Source organism: Symphalangus syndactylus, chromosome 4, assembly GCF_028878055.3.
Source record: "Symphalangus syndactylus isolate Jambi chromosome 4, NHGRI_mSymSyn1-v2.1_pri, whole genome shotgun sequence".
NCBI classification, from domain to species: Eukaryota; Metazoa; Chordata; class Mammalia; order Primates; family Hylobatidae; genus Symphalangus; species Symphalangus syndactylus.
The window spans coordinates 62,443,739-62,465,833 of NC_072426.2; the positions used below are offsets into that span (position 1 = coordinate 62,443,739).

Genomic DNA, 22,095 nt, shown 5'->3' on the forward strand with positions numbered 1-22,095 from the left:
TGCAGCCAGACTTGAGGACCACTTAGGGAAGGAACACTAAAGACAATGCAGACGTCCTTAGTATGCAGGAATTTCCAGGCATTTACATTTGCAAAATTAGGGCTAAAATATGTGAGGAGCTCTCTTCTGTTAAGGTGACTTCTAACCAGTGTGACACATTTTGCCCTGCTTTTTGTTGACATAAAGTTGTATGTGGCTGCCATAGACCAAACTGTAATCTTTAACAGCAATGCTTCCAAATATGTCAACAAAGCCACTGGACAGAAATGTTTGGGAAATGCTGTATTTTGGGGAGTTTTTAGAACTCTTTTTTTGAGTATTGTCACATGTGTACTTACTGTATGCTAATGTATATTTTTAATCTCCAAAGTTTCTTAAACTTATTTGATCAAACATGTTTTGCAGAGAAAGAGAGTATCCATATAGTTTCCTGTTCCACAAAATACACTTTGGAGAAGATCTGTTTAGTCTCCACACCCTTCACCTCCTACCCTCAAAACTCTCCCTTCGTCATTCCTATCCCATAACTTCTGACACTGACAAGAGTTATGCTGGTTCTGATTAGAATTCTGAATATCAGTAAAACATTGCCACAATTGAGATGTATGTAAATATATATCTTTCACAGTACTTCAGTGGACATGGTCCTTGCCCAGTGAGCTATTGATAATGACCTGTCAAGCCATAGAAAAAACACCTGTTTTTTATCATTAAGTTCCAAAAAGTCACAAAACTGGACCATTGCTAGCTCTTTAGTGGGAGTCAGCATTTCTATGTATACTAAAGTTTTGTAAGTGTCAAAAAAAATTGCTATCAATGTACTGTTACACCCTACTTTCTATTGAGGGAGTCTGCAATGCCTTCATTGCACTGCAGATGTCAACCTCAAAATTGGGGAAAAGTATCTGGGGACTCCCAGACCATTTCCTGTTTATTCTCTTCTCAGGCAGATTAAGCTACAGCAAAGAGGAGTTAGGATAGCATTTGTTTATTTCCAGAGAGGTCAAAATTGTTCATTGAGTAGATTAAATCCTATGAAGAAAAATACCTATGGTTAGAGAGGTTCACTCACTCCATTTCTCCGTCAATGTCTGCCTTCTTTCCTTCCCTAGGTGCTTACCAACTACTTCCCCATTTCTCTCTTTCTTCAATCACTTTCCTTTACTCTTCTTGTTGTGTTTTTTTTTTTTCCTTTGGTTGTCATGTCATTCTCTTTTCCATTTAAATCTTTATGATTTAGTTTCATTTAATGATCTGAAAAGTTGTGTAGACATAATAGCCAAATAATTGCCTATTAATTTATCAGCACTACTCAGTGATATAGGTTTTCTGAAATAAAACTGTGTGTGTTTAAACTTAATCAAATAAGTTCAAATATTCCAAATATAAGAGAGATTTTTTTTTCTACAAAGCAACTTAAGATGTTTAGTACATTATAATTATGTTTTAATTAGTTGTTAGGATATTTTATTAGGTTATGTTAATAATGTAACAAATCTGTAAACAATAACATTCTAACTCTAATGGGATATTTTATTAGGTTATGTTAATATAACAAATCTGTAAACAATAACATTCTAATGGGATATTTTATTAGGTTATGTTAATAATGTAACAAATCTGTAAACAATAACATTCTAATTCTAAATGGATTTTTCTCATGTAAAAGGATGGGCAAAGATACTTTCACTGAAGGCAAAAGAATAAAAAACAGTGGCATTTTAAGATGTGTTTAGATATTTTCCTTGGACAATATTTAAAGTTTTCTTTGAGATTACGGATACTTTTCCAACTACCAAGTGTGATAAGACAGCCTCTTGAGGCCCTCCCCAAAGTGGAGAAGTTTTATTACTGCTCAGGGCCTTTTCATCCTTTCATCTTTGTAAGGTGAATAAATTGTTTTCTATGCCGTATTCAATCTGTAGATCTTTTCTATTGAGACGCAAATCTTCTTTTGCTCTTTGCAGCCATATTTTTCAAATCTTATGATATTTTCCAGAAGAGTAGGGCTTTGAATATATCAATGGACTGAGACGTTAAGAATCTAAATGAAAATCAGGAAAGTCAAGATCTTTGCCAATCTCATTGGTTCATTGTTTGAGAGGATATTTTCTTAATATACTGCCTTGAATTCATAAAGTCCTTTATATTTCTAAAATAAATTTTAGATTAATCATCTCATGAGACTTTTTCCTTGTGGCAAGGACATAACCACTTCTGCCAACTATTACGTACAAAGAAGGAAAACGTTTTTTTTTTTTTTTTTTTTTTTTTTTTTTTTTCTGAGACGGAGTCTCGCTCTGTCACCCAGGCTGGAGTGCAGTGGCGCAATCTCGGCTCACTGCAAGCTCTGCCTCCCGGGTTCACGCCATTCTCCCGCCTCAGCCTCTCCGAGTAGCTGGGACTACAGGCGCCAGCCACTGCGCCCGGCTAATTTTTTGTATTTTTAGTAGAGACGGGGTTTCACCGTGGTCTCGATCTCCTGACCTCGTGATCCGCCCGCCTCGGCCTCCCAAAGTGCTGGGATTACAAGCGTGAGCCACCGCGCCCGGCGAAAACGTTGTTTATGAGAGTCACACGACATAACTCCAGTCACGCGAAGGATTAGGAGAGAATCACAACCAGGACCCGTATCCTGAATACTAGTTTCTTGTATTCAGATCTCCACTCTTATCCCTAGCCTAGGGGTAAAAATATAAAAGAACAAAAAAAGTATAATAGTAGTAAGAAATGACAGTGGAGAAGCATCCTTGTATCTTAGCCTTAGAGTAAATAAACTGGTTTTTGAAAATGGAAATGTTTTGTTAATAAGTAAAAGGAAATATTTTAAGATAAGAAATAATAATATAAAGAAGTTTGGAATGAAATGTGTTTCAGTGATACTTTCACAAACAATTATACTTCAGACCTATGTATCAGTTTCCTTTTCCTTCTTATTCCCCCTTCCCATTCCTTCCCTGTTTTCTTTCCTTCTTACTTTTTTTTTTTTCCCCTGAGACAGAGTCTTGCTCTGTCACCCAAGCTGGAGTGCAGTGGCATGATCTTGGCTCACTGCAACTTCTGCTTCCTGGGTTCAAGCAATTCTCTTGCCTCAGCCTCCTGAGTAGCTGGGATTGTAGGCGACTGTCATCGCACCTGGCTAATTTTTGTGTTTTTAGTAGAAATGGGGTTTCACCATGGTGGCCAGGCTGGTCTCAAACTCCTGACCTCATGATCTGCCTGCCTTGGCCTCACAAAATGCTGGAATTACTGGTGTGAGACACCGCTCCCGGCCTCCTTCTTACTTTTTCATAATATATATATGATGTGAAGTTGGTCAAGGCAAAGTTTCAAATTGCTATTTTGATTGAGAATTAATACATTTTTAAGCTAAAATGGGGATTATTGGATCAACTTTTTACTTAACACTATATCTTGTCAACAAAGGAATCAAGAAAGATTGTTTTTTCTCTTAGGTAACATTCCGTAATGTCAGCAATAAGTTCAATAACCATTAGCGATTATTAGAGGATCAAGAAGAAATTGACAAGTACCTAATAATTTTCCTGGGTAGCAAACTCTGTCTTCCTGTTTTGCCCTCTGGGCTGAAATAAAAGATTTTTCAAGTTCCAGACAAATAGGTAGAAAATGCCTATACTTTATTCTTGTAGACTGCAGCATGTTCCAAGGCCTCAATATCTAATTATACTTACTAGAGAGTTTTGAAATAAAGATAACCCCTTTGGCTATTAAGTGTTTTAAAAATTATGGGAAGAATCCCAGAGAAATTTTCCTCCCTCCTGACACACACTTCTTCTCCTCCCCGCCCAAGCCCATTACATCTATTGATCAGAGAAGCCATATTAATCCATGTATGTACATTTCTTCATGGTATCCAAAAATCCTTGGGTTAATTTGAGTATGGGAGAGAATATAATTGCATAGAGTTATTTTGTTGATATTGCTGTTTCTGCTGATACATCAGCGATGAAGCAGCTTGGATGCTTTACTTACATGAATACATCAGCAGGGATAAATTTAATAAAGCAATAAGCATAATATTTGGCAAATATGATATTTGGGACAACCTCTTTACCTCTCTCAGCAGAAAGGACTAAGTGATTTTTTGTAATTTACCAACCACATCTGGATGATTCTATTCATCACATGCAGAGTGGGGATTTTAAATTACACAAGGTAGGCATACATTTTGAGTTTAGATAGAAAGCTCCATGTCAGGACTCAAAGATTCATAGACTTAAAGAATCTCATGTTTGGGATGTTCTACCTCAACCTGCTCTTTAATGCTTAAATCAACTCAAATTCCAACAGCTATCATCTGCCGGCTCTGTAATATGTGTCTTAGGCACATGCTCACATTTAGTGTTCCTATGAGGCATGGATTGTTGGCAAAGAAACTGCAGCCCTTGGAGGTTAAATAATTTGCCCCAAAATATACCATTAGCTTTGTATATAGTAAGTGGTGGATTCAAGATTTGAACTTCTACCTGTGTGGCTTTATAACTGATGTTCTTTAAATTGCCACCAGGTTATCTAAGGCCATAACACAAGTTACACGGAAGAATTCGAGAACACTGGGTTTTTGGCTAGCCAAATTTAGATATTGCATTAATCTGGTCTCTGACTATAGCTGAGAGTAGTTTTTGTTTTGACATCTGCAACTGTCAAGGCCAAACCTCTATAAATACTCTCTTCTACAGATAGATGACACTCATGAGGCTAGAACTTATATCTGAATATATGTATTTGTGTATATATACACAAACACACACAAAAATATTTGTAGATCTAAATGCACGTTTCTTTTCTCCCACTAAAGAAGGGGAATGAGCAGGTGGATCACGAGGTCAGGAGATCGAGACCACCCTGGCTAACACGGTGAAACCCCGTCTCTACTAAAAATACAAAAAATTAGCCAGGCAAGGTGGCGGGCGCCTGTAGTCCCAGCTACTCGGGAGGCTGAGGCAGGAGAATGGTGTGAACCCGGAAGCGGAGCTTGCAGTGAGCTGAGACCACGCCACTGCACTCCAGCCTGGGAGACAGCGAGACTGGATCTCAAAAAAAAAAAAGGGGGGGCGGGGATGATTTCCACATAAGATAATATTATCTGAATAAGGAGAAATATCAAATTATTTTTAAAATATGGACAACTGAAGACATAGCATGTATCTCTCTCATCAACAAAGAAAAAAAAATCATTCTTTGGAAGTACCCACTAATTAGTCTGTACCTGTTGCTGGGTATCCATAGGCCTCTACTCCCAACTGTCTAAAGTAGTATGTCCTGCCAATTACTTTGAACTTCAGTTTCTTCACCAATACAATGGAACAAGAACAAATTCTATGTCTGAAAATATTTAAAAAATTTTGTATTCATATATGGATTTTTTAATTACACTGCAAATCTTGGTTCTTCCAATTTTAAAACATATTTAATATTTATTGAGTGAGCATTGCTAAATGCTGAAAACTATTTTAAGCATTTTACATGTCTACCTCACTTAACCCTTATAGTAACTTTATCAAATATATACTGTTTCTACCTTTAATGTACAGATGAGGAAGCTGTTATAGGGAGAAATTAAATACTTTCTTATGCTCATAGAACTAGTAAGTGAGAGATCCAGGATTCAAGACTGAGCAATCAGAAACTAGAGAAAAAACTAAAGAGGTAAGCAGGAATTAGAATGTCTGTTTCATGAAAAGTCATTTGCAAAAATATTAGTCGTCTCTCCACTTTGCACTAGCCTTGGGGGAAGATTTCAAAGCAGAAATATTACTCAAAAGAAAAAAAAAATTGTTTTGGAAAGAGTTAACCTGACTAGAACTATCCAGGTCTTTCCCCTAATGGGCTGTTTCTCTCAAGTAGACTGTGGAGTTTTCCACCTTGTCCTACCTCCAAGTCCGAAGAAAAAAAACTATATGACTAATGACAGTGCAAGAGGAAAAGAGCGGCTTTATTTTCAGATTCCAGATGAAGTTTATGATGTTGTCAGAAAGAAAGCCATTTGACTTATAGCCTCAGTAGTCTCAGTATAGATTCTTTTTTGAGACATACACTAGCTGTGGAATGCTACAGCATAAATTAGGTTTTACTATAATTTATTTACTGTGTTTTATAATTCAGAAGTTTTGAGATTAAAACTTCAATAATAGGCACTTCTTAAAAATAATTATGATGAAATTATAATAGAGCAAGAGCTCTAGAGTCAGACTTGGGCTTGAATACTAGTTTAAGTTATTCAATGTGGCCATTTAAAAAAAATTTGTACTTTAGTTGTCTTATCTGGAAAAAATGGGGTAATAATGACCTTCAGGATTGTTTGGGGGTTAAATTAATAAAACTAAAGCATTTAAACTGCTCAGAACATAGGAGCTCATAAATTTCTGATTTCTGTTTTTTTTTTTTTTTTTTTGAGAAGCAATTTTGCTCTTGTTGCCCAGGCTGGGGTGCAGTGGTGCGATCTTGGCTCACTGCAACCTCTGCCTCCTGGGTTCAGGCGATTCTCCTGCCTCAGCCTCCCAAGTAGCTGGAATTACAGGCGTTAACTACCATGCCCAGCCAATTTTGTATTTTTTTTTTTAGTAGAAATGGGGTTTCACCATGTTGGTCAGGTTGGTCTTGAACTCTTGACCTCATGTGATCCACCCGCCTCAGCCTCCTAAAGGGCTGAGATTACAGGCATGAGCCACCGCCCAGCCAACCTCATAAATTTTCTTTGGGTGATGCTAGGTTGGATGAAGATGAACACTGGCTTCTCTCCCTCTTTTTAAAAATGTATGGTGACTATGCTGAAATTTTTCCCATTAACTGGTCACAACTGCTGTGTTTGGTTACAATTGTGTGTTGTATATTCCACTCCTTTGAATTTAATATAAGATTCATTCTTTAGATAGTTCCTTTTGTTAAATAAAACAATACTCCTTTCAAGGTGCGGAACTTTTTCAAATGATATATTCAAGATCAAATTAAATATTTTCCAATGGAATTAACTGTAATGGACATTTCTATAAAATGAATTCTTTCCCCACTCCTTTCAGTTGTAATGTTTGGATGTGGAAGATTTAGAAGGCAAACTCTAGTGTCAGAATGAGTTTTATCCTTGCTCACTCACAATTAATTTGTCCTTGGCAAATTAACCATGGTTACCAAATTTTAATTCCTCATCTTTATAATCTGTACATGCTATTTAATGTACATCAAAAATAAGTCTTCAATTAAAGTGGATTGTGTGATATTATTATATAATTTTATGTATTTTGCATTAATTCTTAGTTTATTGGTATTTTAACTGTTAGAAAAAGCTAAGGGTAATAAGAGGAATATAGTAATAAGATTAAATTTCTGCCCTATAATTTACAATATAAGAATCATGAAGTTTGTGAAGTATTATAAAATAAGTAGACTTTTAAATATAAATTTCAAAAATTTATAATTTATATTCTTAATATAAATTTCACAAAGCACAGAGTAATGTATGCCTAGACAAACTCTTCTTTCTGAAATTTGAAAGAGATGTCATAAATTTAGGCTAAAAATGCTTAATCCCAAAATGACCAGTCCAGTCAAAACTGGAAGCAAAATATCACATAAATTATTTGCTGCTAAATATCTGGTTTATTTCATATAAACTGATCATTTTAATAGTCACAAGATCATCATAAAATATTAATGAAGAACATTATTTTTCAAGATTATTATAGTTTTAAATCAAAGTACACTAATACTTTCCTACATGGTATTTAAACATAACAGACAGAATTAACTGACAAGTGGTTGGCAAAAGTGGACTTATTTGCAAACGATTACACGTCCAACATAATATTATAAAAAGTGTCTAGAAATTTGTTGGTTCTCAGTGCAAATAATTAGTTATTTATAATTAGTAATTTTATATTTACAGTGAAATTTAAAGTAATTTTATTACCAATCACTCTAAAATAAAAGATATTTACTTTCGAATGGTTCTTCAAAGGAATTGAAAAGCAAGTAGAAATTGAAATAATATTTAGTAATGGGATTATTGCTGAACTATCACAAAGAAAAAATACATTTTTTAACTGTGTCGGTCAGTACAACCCTTGATTTAGAATTCTCTTAAATGAATTATTTCACTCACTGCAAAATTATTTCACATTACAATGCTACACTTACATTATTGTCACATGAATGGCATGGTTTGTACAGTTCATATTAGGATTCTAAATATATAGGAGTTATATAGTCATGGAGAGAAACTAATGTGACAATTCAGAATGATAGAAATTTTGGAAAAGTGGAATTTCCACAGAAATTTGATTTCTCAACCCCAAACTTCATGTAAGAAATGTAAAGCCTATATTTATTTTTCAAATCAAAAGTAATTAAAATCAATTTTATTTTGAACATACTGCTACACCCCTTATGATGACTGGTAGTAAAGTATGCTGTGATCAAGTTTGGAATTCAGTGCTTACGAATTTCTTTTTGGAATCAAAACTCTTTACCAGTGACTCCAGTAGAGGGCACCATGCATAACTTCGCATCCTAAAAAGTCTCTGTTCTGCCTGCCTTCGGTTTTCTTAAGTCATGCAGGGGCTCCCTCTGCTGTCCTTTTAGACCAGAAAACAGATGTCAATGCGTTGACCCCAAATGTCACAATTGTTGTGCAATTACATTCTAAATATTATTGCATAATATTGCAGTTCCAGATTAACTACCCACAAGATTACAAGAAAAGATAGCAAACAAGTTGAGCAAGACTTAAATGCTTCTATAGTTCCTAACAAATGTTACTTCTAAAATGACCAGGTAGGCAAATAAAATCAAATAGTACCTGCGCATTGTACAGTAATAGGCGAGAATGACACATAGCCACTGAAACTGTGAACAATGGTGATTAGTTTAAAGAATCAAAATACTCGGGATGTGAGTGCATGTGTCTTTGTGCGTGTGGGTGTGCGTGTGTGTGTATGCTAGATGGGAAAGAGGGAAGGAAGAAGAAGACACTGCTTGCTTGGCTCCTACAACTATCTTTGATCCAAGTTATTTTCATTATACTTTTTTTACTTCATTTTAAGTGAAGACAGAGAATAGGTTTTGGTAAACTCTTAAGAGTTTGCCTAGTTATCTAACAGAATCAAAATAAATGAGATCATGTGTTTCTGCACATGCAGAGATACATATTGAGGCAATTACCTTGATAATTATTTTTTCTAAAATTACTTTTATATTAAATAGCAGGGTAATTGCCAAAAAAGTGTTTTTAGCTTGCCATGTATCTTGCTACATACCGAATATTGTCCAATTTCTGTAGCAAAGCAGTTAGCAAATTACAACTAGTATGCATTTTAATTTCCAGTGAATATTCTCATTCTTTACTTTCCTATCAGGGTTTGCCCGAATGCCACATATTAACAAATTTTGTTGGCCTTTATACCTTCAAGTCAAACACAAACCACAATTTCAAACAAAATTTTGGAAATTCTTGAAATGTTAAAATTTATCAGCTCCATTTTAGTAGTGCATATTAATAAATGGGATATTCAAGCTTTTGCAACAACAATAATAGAGCTGTTTTTATTAATTGGCCAAGTGAGTTTTCTAAGTGTTGATAACTAATGATTAACTATGGAATTTTAGTTAATGGGTAAATGATGATGAGGCAGAAAAAAGAAATGTTCTATGCAGTATATACATTAAATGGATATGTTGTCTGATCTTTTGGGTTACTCCTAACATTATCAGTGGTGGGGTTTTCGTGGGAGAAAACCAATGTTCTAAGCTCTTTCTGTAACATGAGGTTTTGAATATAAGCATTCTTTGTACCACTGACATTGCTATATTTGTAAAATAGTCTGGGACCAAAATTTGGAAAAAATATTATAAAACTATTACATTGATTTGCTTACCATTAAAATGTTATAATCCATGACCCCGTAGTCAGAGAACATTCCAAACAAATACAATAAAAACACAATGTGAAAAAAAATAGGGCTTAAAATTTGGAGAATTAACTTTTTAATTAAGTTGGTTCATTTGCCTGATGCCTGCTCTAGACTTTGAGGGTTACTTGGTGTGCAGAAGATAAAACGGTAAACTTCAGTGAGTAACGCAATTTTAGACATAGCAGACAAAAATCTTCACTAATATTTTAGAACAGATTTTTTATTTTGGTAGATTTCAAAGGATGGATTTTATTCCCCCAAGTTGGAATAATATTAATTAGAAACTTATATTTTTGAAAATTAATTTTTATTTCACACATAGTTCAGTTACAAAGCATGTAGAAAATTTAGATCACAACATCACCTTTAACATCCTCTTAGTTGTTCTTGAAGCTGATAGGACAGCCTTCTTGTCTTGGTTCCTTGATTTCTACTTCCAGTCCTTACAAATTGCTTACCTCTCAAAACAATTGACACCATAGTGAGAAAGCACAAAGCCCAAACCAAACTAAATATTTTATGTAATATTATGACTAAAATCAGATTTTATTCAGAAATAAAAAAATCCTGTGTCTATAGAGTCCAATAAAGCATTGCCATACAATGATAATTACAAAAAGTTGCAAATGATTTTTAGGTGATTTTATGTTAAAATCACCTAAAGTTTTGACCAGATATAGGTATCATAAAGATAGGACTGGGCACGCTTATGTTTGTGTGAATTTTTCTTTGGAATTGCTATAAAAGAAAAAAAAAGTGACTCAGATTCACACAACAGCCTTCTTGCTGTAACTAATCCCTCTAGATCTGGCTGAGTCGCTCAGGCTGTACTTCCTGCCTGAACCCGCCTATTGAACTGAAGACAGAACAAAAACAAAATAAAATTTCGGCAAAGATCCTTTTCATTATTTTTTAAGAATGCCAAAACTTGTCGAATTATTTGAACATCAAAGTGTCTTCCTGTCTCTCGCTCATTGTCTGTGGTATAAAATTCTTCATTCATTGTCTTTATAAAAAGAGGGCACAGATCTTTGCAAGGAGCTTTGCAAGTAACCTGTGCATATTCCAGCAATGAAAAGGCCTTGCAGATTCATAAAACTAGAGCAAATCAAACTCTCTTTAGAAAAGAGTTACTTATAGAAATATCTTGAAATCTCAAAGGACATTTTCTTTCTTTCTTTCTTTTTTTTTTGAGAAAAGCCTCTATAAAATAATCTGCTTAAAATATGAGGATTTTTTCTTCCCCATTTTTTAAAGATAAGGATAAAGACTATAGATAATTCATGTGGATCAAAGCATGTTGGTTTAGTTATCTGTTGTAAGGTTTTACTTGAATCTTTTACAAAAGATTTTTGGTTAAGTCTTGTTAGGTCTCTGTTTTGCAACTCTAAGCTCTATGTTATTTATAATATTTTAACAAGGATTAGTGGAAGTGAGGTAAAGTGATGAACTTCCACATTTAAATAGTATTTCTTCTGGCAAATTTTAGTTAAAATATGATAAATTATATTTGCACAGACAAAATACACTGATAAAGCATCCGTCTGCCAGTGACTCACAAGGCCAAGTCTCCCTTGTGTACATTAGTCCGTGGAAGACATTTCACAATAGAAACCCTTCTAGAAAATGGACTCATTTGGTCTGAAATGAGTGAGAAATTCAGTCTGAAATATTGGTGAGAAACAATCCTAGTTCTCACCTCACTATCATGATTTCACCACTGGTTTGATTAGAACTTTTAGAAAGTTGAACCCCAACTAATTTTATGTGGGGTTGGTTGAATCCCAACCCCACATAAAATTATGTGATTCCATCATTTAATGATTCTAAATCCCCTGGAAGACACATTATCAAACAATACATTGCTCAGGGTAATATATTACCTTTGAAGCCTTTCATTCCAGAGAGATGGGCTGAAGGGCTTACTCCCTGAATATAACCTGATTTTCAGTTCTGTAATAAGCACACATATTCTGAACAATATAAATGTATTCTAGATACATTTTTCCTCTCTAGCCCTCTCTAAAGAGAGTTTCTGAATTATTGAATTTTCCCTTTACCTTTCTACCTATATGTGGGTGGTACTCAAATTACTTAATTTCTAGTAAAAATTTAGGTCTTATTTTCTCTAATTTAGGAAGTTGACCCTGCTTCTTTCTGTAGGTAGTGCAGCCTGGATAGTTTTTGTTTCCCATAGAAGAATGTAGTCTGTTGCTCACCTAGTGGGTTCTGATCTAGGAGAATTGGCAAAGCTCTGCAGTTTGTGAGTAGCCAGGAACCCATAATAACATAAGTCTCTTCACACTACCCACTGGCTATCTATATATCCGTGTATCCATATGCATGTCTTGATAGAATATGTTTTGATTGTTCACCCATTCACCACCCCAACCATCTTTGTATTATTTATACTTGATATTGCTCCACAAATAATTTGTTACAGTTGACAAATATGGACATCTGAAAAATATGCACATACATACCAATGTTTCAGGGACTAAAGGAAAAGCGAAAATAAGAGGTGTGACATCCTGACCAAGAGCCACATCTTGGTTAGCTCACAAAATGTGTTCAATAACTATTTGTTAAATAAATCAGTAAGAAATTATAAGGGCAAATGCATCATTTGTATCTTGGATTCTGAGTAGCCAGCACACAGAAAATGGTAAACCTAGTAACATCTGCTTTTTAAAAAATGCTTCAAAATCTTCTCCTCTTTAGATGAGCAACATGGTAACTGAGAGGAGAATATGAAGCAAGTTGTTCCACTTGTGCTTGGGGACATATTTTTTCTTTATTCCTAAGAAGCTACATGAATAGTACTTTCCAGAACTCAAGTGGGAGAATGTAACTATTGTGAATAATGGTTACATTATTAATTGTGATTAATAATAAATATAGTGAATAACTATTGTGAAATAGTATTGCTTAATAGTTTTCTAATGACCCAGTATATCAAATATTGTGCCAACTGTGACGTTCCTAATAATAATCTCCTATAAATGAAATGTCCATAACTAGGAAAATATTTAATTTCTGGATTGAAAATTACAAAATCCTTGACTTATGTATCATTTTAGATCTATGTGAGAATTGTCACAGTAGGTCAATCAGCCCAACATTCTTCAGGTTAAAAAGGTTTGCTGTGCAGAGCAAAAGGCTGTTCATCTTCTCTGATATCAACCTCAAAATATAAAGGTAGAAAGAAGACACCCTACCTTCTGTGTTTCTTATTCAGTTATTCATGAATTAATACAAACTTTAAGATTTTTACTTTCAGGACAGATATTTTTAAATACATTTGTCTTTTCAAGCCCTAGAAGAGGACTAAGATATCCCATTTGTATATATGCACTCACACACATCAACACATAACATAATGGATTGTGTCTCAGTGCTTATACATTCATATATTGTTATGACTCTTGGCATATCCAGATTAGCTGAATGTATTTCTGCATGTATGTGCATGAACTCACAGGTGTATACTATCGCAGCCACACCCACACACTTTCCCAATTGTTATCTTCTGCCTTGCACATTACTATTTCCCAACTTTCATGGCCTCCAGCATAAACATACCTTTCCTCCTCTGTTTACTGATTTACTCTTTACCAGATAAACATTATCTTGTGACCATGACCTCCTTGCTCATCTGTCAGCCTTTGCAAACCAGGGGAACTGTGACTGCCCAAGATCCCTTACCAGGGGAAAATATTAATCAGTTGTAAAGTTTAGGACTTGCACAACGGAAGCTGACACTTCTGAGAAGTCCCCCGAATATCTGTACCCAGCAGATGTTACTCTGCATATTTTAGGCTTAACGACCTCTCCCACCATGTAAAGATTATAATGTTTCATTTCTCAGGAAATGTAAAGGTAACCTATTTAAGAAAGAATATCATTAATCCAGGGAAAACAAATCAATATCAGTTCTCTAGTTTCAATACTTACAGTAAGTGCATATTTGTCTTGTTTTACTCATAAAGGCATCCCTTTAACCAATAAGTTTTGATGCTCTCTAAAATTCAGCAGGGGCAGCCTGAATCTGTAAAAACATTGAGAAGTCAAAGTTTTCACACAAGGATCATATGCACATTTTGCTTGCATTATATTAAATTAATAATCAAGAAATATGGGTTGAAAATATACCATTGATGACCACAAGTGTCTGTATTACAGCTTATGTGGTTGGGCTAAAAGTTATTGCATGCAAAGAATGCCGGACGCCAACTTGCTTTATCTAACACCATGACAGTAGGAATTATCATATATCTATAGCAAAAAATAAAATTGTAGAATTGAAAAGGATAAATTTAACCCTTGCAATCTAAGAAATGTGTGACATGACCCTCACACCAATGACTAGAAAAAAAAACCATTGGCACTAGCCATATTTTAAACTTCTCTCACTAGCAGGATGTCTTCCTTGTCAGTTTGAGTTTATTCAGGACATGGTTTTATACTCCATTCTTTTGAGTATAAAACTCTCATTTTTAAAAATTTTTAGCATGAATTTCTAGTGTGAAAACTCCATTGTTTCTCCAAGTTATAGTTTTTAATGTAAAACTGGTTTTTGTGCTGTAATTATTGCAACTTGTAACAATCAACAAAAAAAATTTTCAGTATCAATTTCTTTAACACTAGGGTCTCAAAATGAGTTAGATACATCATTTTTATACATAGTCTAACAAAGAGTGGCAAACCAAGGAAGGCCACAGAGATTTCTTTTACAGAGCAGATCTGTTTGTTGTCCACATTATTAGCTTCTAGTATTGCATAGTAAAACCCCCCAAGTGGATTCTGAATATGCAGCAAATTTATATAAACTTACCATATTTTTTTCCAGGCTGTGTTTTCTACTTCTTTCCCTTCCTGCCTGACAATATGTTGCCATGCTATAAAAGCCCTAATGCCCATTTTCAACGATTAGCTGTACATCAGCATTACCACCACAAATCCACAAGTTTCACATCAAGCATTAAATGGGATGAATATTGATCTGCTAAAGAGGATTTATTTATTTCTAGCTCTATCCAAAGATCAACTGCTAGCAGCTTTTGGGGGATCTGTGAAGCTCTCACAGCACAAAGCTACTGCATACATGACACTGGACTTGACATTTCAGTTCTGGAAGAAAACCAAACAGTAAATTCAGTGCAATAATCCTAGATAAATGAGATGATCACTGGAAAAGCTGAGATAGTTAAGTGGTCTATCAGAGAAGTCCAACGGATGGTATTGAACAGTTGCTACATAGAATCCTCACTCATGTCAATATGGTCCAAAGCACTATCATATCAGATGCCAATATAATCACATTAAAACAATCTCTACCTCCTGCTTTCATTTCTCTGCGTGTGTATTTTTCTGGATTTACAAGTGATTGTAAATAATGCACAATGTGACAAAGCTGTAGCCTAACAATTGTTTTGAGTATGCGTAAGCTGCATTGTAGTATAATATAAAATATAGGCAATGCGTTAAATCACCTTATGCTATGTAGCTTGCGGGATGCAGCTTCATATTCTTACTGGTGGATCAAAGGATGATGGGGCATCATGTTTTTAAAAAAACAAGAAACGTCAAATTCTGTCTTAAATTTTCCGAGACCACTGAAGTTCCTTTCCTTCTCCCCCAATTTGTAATAACTATCCTCCTCTATACCACTGAAGTACTATAATTACCTTAAACTTACAACTAACATTGGCTGAACCAAGTAAATACTCAGTGTTTGCAAAAATTCAGTGTTGTTGAGAGAGGTGCCCTTTAACTTTGCCACAACAAAAATTTTACTTCTACCCATACAGGCATTTGATTAACATTTTTTTCTTTTAAAATCTTTTTTTATCAGAAAATGTGAAAACTTGTGTACATCCAGCTTTAATAACATTAGACAAAATAATCTATCTTTCATCATCAGAAATATGAAAAATAAACTGTATAAATATTAAAAATGCTTGAATTATCTTGGTGTAAGTCACCAAACATTCATTGAAAATCTAGCAACTCAGTCCTATCAATACATATAAAATAATTTATAATGAAGACTGATGTAGTAAAAATGATTGTGTTATATGCCATTTTAGTATCAGTCTATTTATATTAAAACAGGTACATAAGCATTATCTTATTAGATCACAAGCTATGTGAAAGGCAGGGTGGTGTCTTATGCCAGTTGTACAGGTAAGGATTCAAGAGGGTAAGTTACTTATTCAGTGATGGCAAAAGGCTCCAGCTCAATTCTTCTCATGTCAGCTCCCAGGTTCTCATTCATAGACTTTGTGGTCTGCAAGTGTCCAGCTTGGCTGTCCATACAAAACAAATTAGCTGGAAAACCGTCCATTTCACTTTGCTTTGTAGAGACACCATCTGAAAGGAAGTGTATCATAAATCAATAGAGGTCGAGGGAAAGTTTAACTAAGCCACTTCCTCATCAAAGAGAAAAAAAAAAATCTTAGAATTTTCTTCCAGCCTCTACTGCATAATAATGCTTTTCTGTTTGATTGTTTACATTCATTTTAATTATACCTGTCAAACTGTGTGTGGAGTAAGACGACGTAAATAACTGAAACAAAAAAGAAAAAAGTGACATAAGACTGGAAGTTTTGTAGCTCTAAAATAGTAGAAGCAATATCTCAAATCGTAACTTTACCCTTTTGGAGAAAAATGTTTCTATATTAATCATGTTTCTGGAGGTAGGAATATTATGTTTTGTTGTGGATATTTGAAACTTTTGGTAGCAGATGTCCTTGGAGAGATACCACTTAACTTAATTAGGGCTTATTCACAGGCCTGTGCGTCTAGATTGCCAAGGCCAAGTGATGTTTATCAGTCTAAATAGTGTCATTGGAAAAAAGAAAAACTGGAATAAGCGGTGCATATTTATCTTCACTCTCTGATTGTGCAGTTCATTTCAATTAATGTTAGTCACCCAGAAAATAGAGTTCATACACACTGATTTTTAAAAAGACACTAAAATACCCACAAACTGCGTGATGCAATAGTTTGGGGGTTGCTTCTGAGATTTTTCAGTTACTCATTTTGAAAATCGTTTAAAAATTGGTAATTCTTTGGTTTTAGGTTTTTTTCCAAAGAAAAATAAAGTGTTATAATAATATCATATGCCAATTAATAGTTTATTTTCAGGAGATGCGTTTTCCACATCTCCGAATCATATACCCTTTAGGAAGGAAAGCAATATCCCCCTTAAAGGAAAATTTCGGGGGGCAGAGGGGGGATATGGGATGGTTATCACACAAAATTGTGACCCTGTATTTAGGGCATTTCTCAAGCCATTGATTCAGGAAACTGGAAAAGTCTTGAGTTTCAAGGCATTGACGACATCATAGAATATGGATTTTTTTTTAGTATAACCTATCATTGATACTTTTCAAAGTTACCCATGCAGGAGAACAATTTACTCTCTTGGTTCATGATGTCTGCCCTCTCCTTCTTCAAGGTCTCATTTTCCTTCTAAGCATCTCCTCTCTCTGGCAGTTTTTGTGAGATAAAAGTCATTATACATGGAAAATTTCTATAAAAATCAGAGACTTGAAGACATTAAGAAACTGTAAGCTCAACTAACAACAATTCATCTCTGTTATGCTTAAAAGTTATCAGTATGCACACAGTGGGAATCCAATAAATGGTTTTATACTAAACTACATTGAAAACTTTTTCACCATGCCACTCAATTAGTTAAGAGGAAATCAAGCTATTTAAAAATATTAGGAAATGCATTCAAGGATGACTTACACAAAAATTTTAAAACAGAAATACAAACATTTATTTATATCTACATTGTTGAGATTCTAAAGTCATTTTACATATATCTCAGTAGATGTTTCTAGTACGCCTGCAGAAGTCTTACTAAAGCTGAGAGTGCAGAATATTTGACTCATTCTTCTTAGTCATAATGCTGTTACCTAATACTAATGTCTTTCTTCAGAAACACTTAATAACATATGCCACATTGAAGTTGACAGCAATGCTTGCAGTTATAGTAACATGGCAAAATTTCAGAAAGGAAGGAAAACAGCCCTTCTTCCCCTGCTTTAAAAAAAAAAATATGGTCAGCCATGCCTTTTCCCTTTCTGCTGGGTATGTAAGACAATATCCATTCTGCCTTTTGTTGCAGGTAAACCAAGACCATTTAGGTAATGTGTTGCTTTTGTCTTGATTGTTTATGCCAGCTATGAGCAAATATGCAAGCGAAGTGCTAAAGGCAAGCTGTCAAGTCATTGTACTGAGAGCTGGACTAGAAATTCGAGTTGAATTACTTAGTTAATCAAATGTCTCAATGTAAAAAGAGTGTGGAAATACTGTTTTGTGGTAGCTTATTTCAGAGACAGATCTGCTTAGATCTCTGCTACGTTTTTTCCAATTTCCTACCAAGAGTAAATTGGTTTTGCTCACATTATTGTTCTTTCTCACGTTTCATTGGTCTTACCAGAGAAAATGGCTCAATGCGTTAGCAATGATTTGGAGAATACCAATCCCTTGATTTAGGCGACAGGTTTTTATTTCTTCTCACCCATTGTTCTGGATGCTTTTTCTTCTTTTCATAAACAGAACAGAACAAAAGACTATTGTTCTTAACATGCATTGCATGTGCTAGTAACGTATATGGGAAAATATAACAGGAGGGATTTTCTTTTCCAGTTACATATTATACCACTGCTTAACAGAAGTGCTAGCAGCATAAAATGATGCAATAAACCTCTCTAACAGTAGCTGATTTGTATGCAACAATGACCATAAGGGTAACTCTTCAGCAAACCTGAATCTCATATATAATGCATAGCAGTTAATAAATCATAGTAAAATCAGATGGCTTAGAGCCAACAGTACCCACCTAGTAATGGAAAGGGGTGGAAAGATTTATAGACACACAGATTCTGTCTGGATTTTGCTTTTAAGATGCTTACCAACTGCAGTGGAGTATCTGACACAGTTTCTAGCTAGACTTGTATCCTGTTCATTCACTCCATCTTTTTGTCTGAGGATCTTTTGCAGAGAGCTGCTACCCTTTTTCTTCTACCACCAGGTGGAGTGTTTTCTACCATTATTTAATATTTTACAGTTCAGACCAATACAAATCTTATGAGGAGAAAATGTTCTTTTTGAACATCTCATTTTTAAAATAAGTTTTTAGTAAGCTGCGTTCCTCGATCAAATGCATTCAGATAAATATACCTTGAAACCACTTCTCAAAACACTAATTTTGCTTTAAATGACGTCACATATCTTGACAGAGAAGCAGAGTTATATTTTTTGCTTTATACTTTCAGAACAAAGTGTTCTTAGATATGCTTATTGGATCTCACTGCCAGTGTTTTACTGGCTCTTCCATGTGAATCTAAAAATGCAGAATTTGCAAATTTGTCACATGTCAAGGGAAAGAATATTGAGGACAACATGTGCCATACAGATCTGAGAGAAGCATTTACTTCAAATCTGTTTCTGGTTATTGGTAGGTCTTGGCCAATTTCCGGTGCTGACATGGGCTATTGAGATGTGTGGCAAACATGTCACCTCGGAGTTAGAAATATTTGAAACTACTGAATTATGATCCTGTACAAATTCTTAGCATTACAAAAATGAAGATAAATTGCTGAAGTAGGGGTGGGTATAAGAAATTGTTAATGCTTCCGCTTAGTTTTCTACATAATTGTCTGTCCTGTACAGACTCACATTTTTATTTTAGATTAAAACTTTACATTTTCCTTTACTGCTGGGTTTTGATGAAGTGTGGAACAGGGATCATCTTCCTGAATGCTCTAATACTCATGTACATATTTTCACTAAAAAGCATCGTGTTATCATACTGTCTCTTTAATGAGGTATGTTGAAATTAAAATGGATAAAATAGCATATAACATCTCAATCTTTTTTTTGTTGTCTAGAGCATTAGAAATATTTTCCTTCAATTATGGTAACCACAAGATGGCAGTAATTCCTTATTAAATGGACAATCTTCTCTGCCCTGGATAGCTGGGTAGAGACTGACTCCTGGTAAGAGAGGAGGAAAATAAAGAGAAGGCCTTCTTTGCATTAAGGGTGAAAATAAAATGGTGCAAAGGTTGAAAATAATAGGAGTGGCCTAAAGTAGAGTAAAATAGTTTATCCTGATGTCATTAGGTTTTCAGATGGCAAAAATTTCAGGAGAAATGGTGTCATCAGACTAATCCTCTAGCAGGCAATATTGTAAAATGAGTACTTTGATATAATCTGGGGATGTGACTAGTTTTATTTCTATGTGTAGTAATTAATTTCCTCGTGACTATAAAATCTTAGGCTTGTTTTGGCAGGTTTAATCCTTGGCTCTCATGTGATGGTGCTGCATTAATGACAGTGATTGTAGGCAATAGTTTGATAGTCAGGGATGGTTCACTGTAAAAACAATCCTATGTCCCTGAAATAAAATATTAATTCAAAACAAAATAAGTGGTGACAAAAATACATAATGAAGTGTCCTAACATTATATGTGCCCTAGAACTCTCTGTGCTTGAGGAACTCAGAACAGATCATATTTCAAGGGAATACTGGTGCATACAGGAGTATAGATAGCAAAGCAAATTGGAAAATAATAGAGTTTTTTTTGTTTAGTCTCTAGAATTAGCCCCAATTGATAAAGTGATCTTTATTTTTGTGACTGTTAGCCAACATGGATAAGATATTTAGAAATTGGATTTTTATAAATACAATCCAATTGAAAATTGTAGATTTATTGTCATAAAAATACATATTTTAAAATTATATCAATCAGATAAAGCTGTGTAATAGCAACAAAGCTAGGGGAAGCAATGGATCAGAAAGTTACTTATCACAGTGATTTGAAAGGCTAAATATGGCTAAGTTCTGAAAAATACCACATAAAATCAATGTTTTTACAATTAGATAAATTGTATTAACTTTTACACATTTGATGGAAAGGAATTTTATTCATTTTTGTCTGTATGTGCAAAATCTAGTTTTATCTCATTTTATATCAATAATTTCTAATTTCCTGCTGTGTATTATAATTCTGATTGTAGCATTTCAGAGTCGTGATAGGTTTTCTTTGTGTCTACACATGAAAAGTAAAGGGTCAAGAGAGTTATATGGATGCTTCAGCCTCGAAATGTTATTACTGGGCACAATATTGTATATTTAAATTTTGCAGAGAGACTAGATCTTAAGTGTTCTCGCACACACACAAAAAGGTAACTATGAGAAGAGATAAATATGTTAATTAGCTTGATTATGGTAATCATTTCACAATATGCACATATATCAAAACATCACACTGTATATCTGAAATATATATGATTTCTGTTTGCCAATTATGTCTCAATAAAGCAAGAAAAAATGTTATTACTAAGAATATCTCAGTAATTAGAACAGAGGGGTATTTTGAAAACTAATCTTTATTATTTTAACTTTTTTTTTGTATTATATATTTTGCTAGCATAAATCCAGTGAGTGAAAAATATTTATTTATTTTCTTCCTCATCTTAAGTTATCCCAAATGATCATTTGTAGGAGCAATTTGATGAAATTAACTGAATTTCTCATGTTAAATATATTGGCAGAAGCTAAATTTAGTTCTTATAAATATATAATATTTAATATATATAGAAAGAGAAAGAGGAGGAAGAGGATGTTTGAATGAACCTTTTTCTTTTATCTTGCCTGTTTCTAAGCTTTAATTTATTTATGATATAATATTTTAGAGTATAACTTTGAAAATTCTAGAAATACTAGAAAAGTACATTTAAGTGGACACTTCCAAAGCTATGAAACTTTCAAAAAGGAGCAAATGAAGACTCAGAATCTAAATTTTTTTCTCAAAAACGCTTCTGATCATAATCATCAAAGCCTTAAAAAATATAGTTTGATTTTAACATTAAAAACTGCAGAGGTCGGCCGGGCGCGGTGGCTCACGCTTGTAATCCCAGCACTTTGGGAGGCCGAGGCGGGCGGATCACGAGGTCAGGAGATCAAGACCACGGTGAAACCCCGTCTCTACTAAAAATACAAAAAATTAGCTGGGCGCGGTGGCGGGCACCTGTAGTCCCAGCTACTCGGGAGGCTGAGGCAGGAGAACCGCGTGAACCCGGGAGGCGGAGCTTGCAGTGAGCCGAGATTGCGCCACTGCACTCCAGCCTGGGCGACAGAGTGAGA

The 22,095-nt window shown here is 34.6% G+C and overlaps 2 long non-coding RNA genes across 3 annotated transcripts in view; one reads left to right on the forward strand and one right to left on the reverse strand.

The window, feature by feature from the left end:
• LOC134736397 (uncharacterized) overlaps positions 1 to 22,095 on the forward strand; it is a 77,175-nt gene that overhangs the window by 44,450 nt on the left and 10,630 nt on the right. The gene's annotated exons all lie outside the window — the stretch shown is intronic.
• Positions 1,715 to 18,613, reverse strand: LOC134736398 (uncharacterized). Of its 2 annotated transcripts, none has more exons than XR_010120399.1 (6): positions 18,379 to 18,613; positions 13,881 to 13,974; positions 10,291 to 10,386; positions 8,457 to 8,591; positions 5,231 to 5,346; positions 1,715 to 2,044 (listed from the first exon to the last, which is right to left on the reverse strand). It is a non-coding gene; the product is annotated as an uncharacterized lncRNA (long non-coding RNA). The 2 variants fall into 2 exon arrangements; XR_010120398.1 differs by lacking the exon at positions 18,379 to 18,613 and adding an exon at positions 14,761 to 14,953.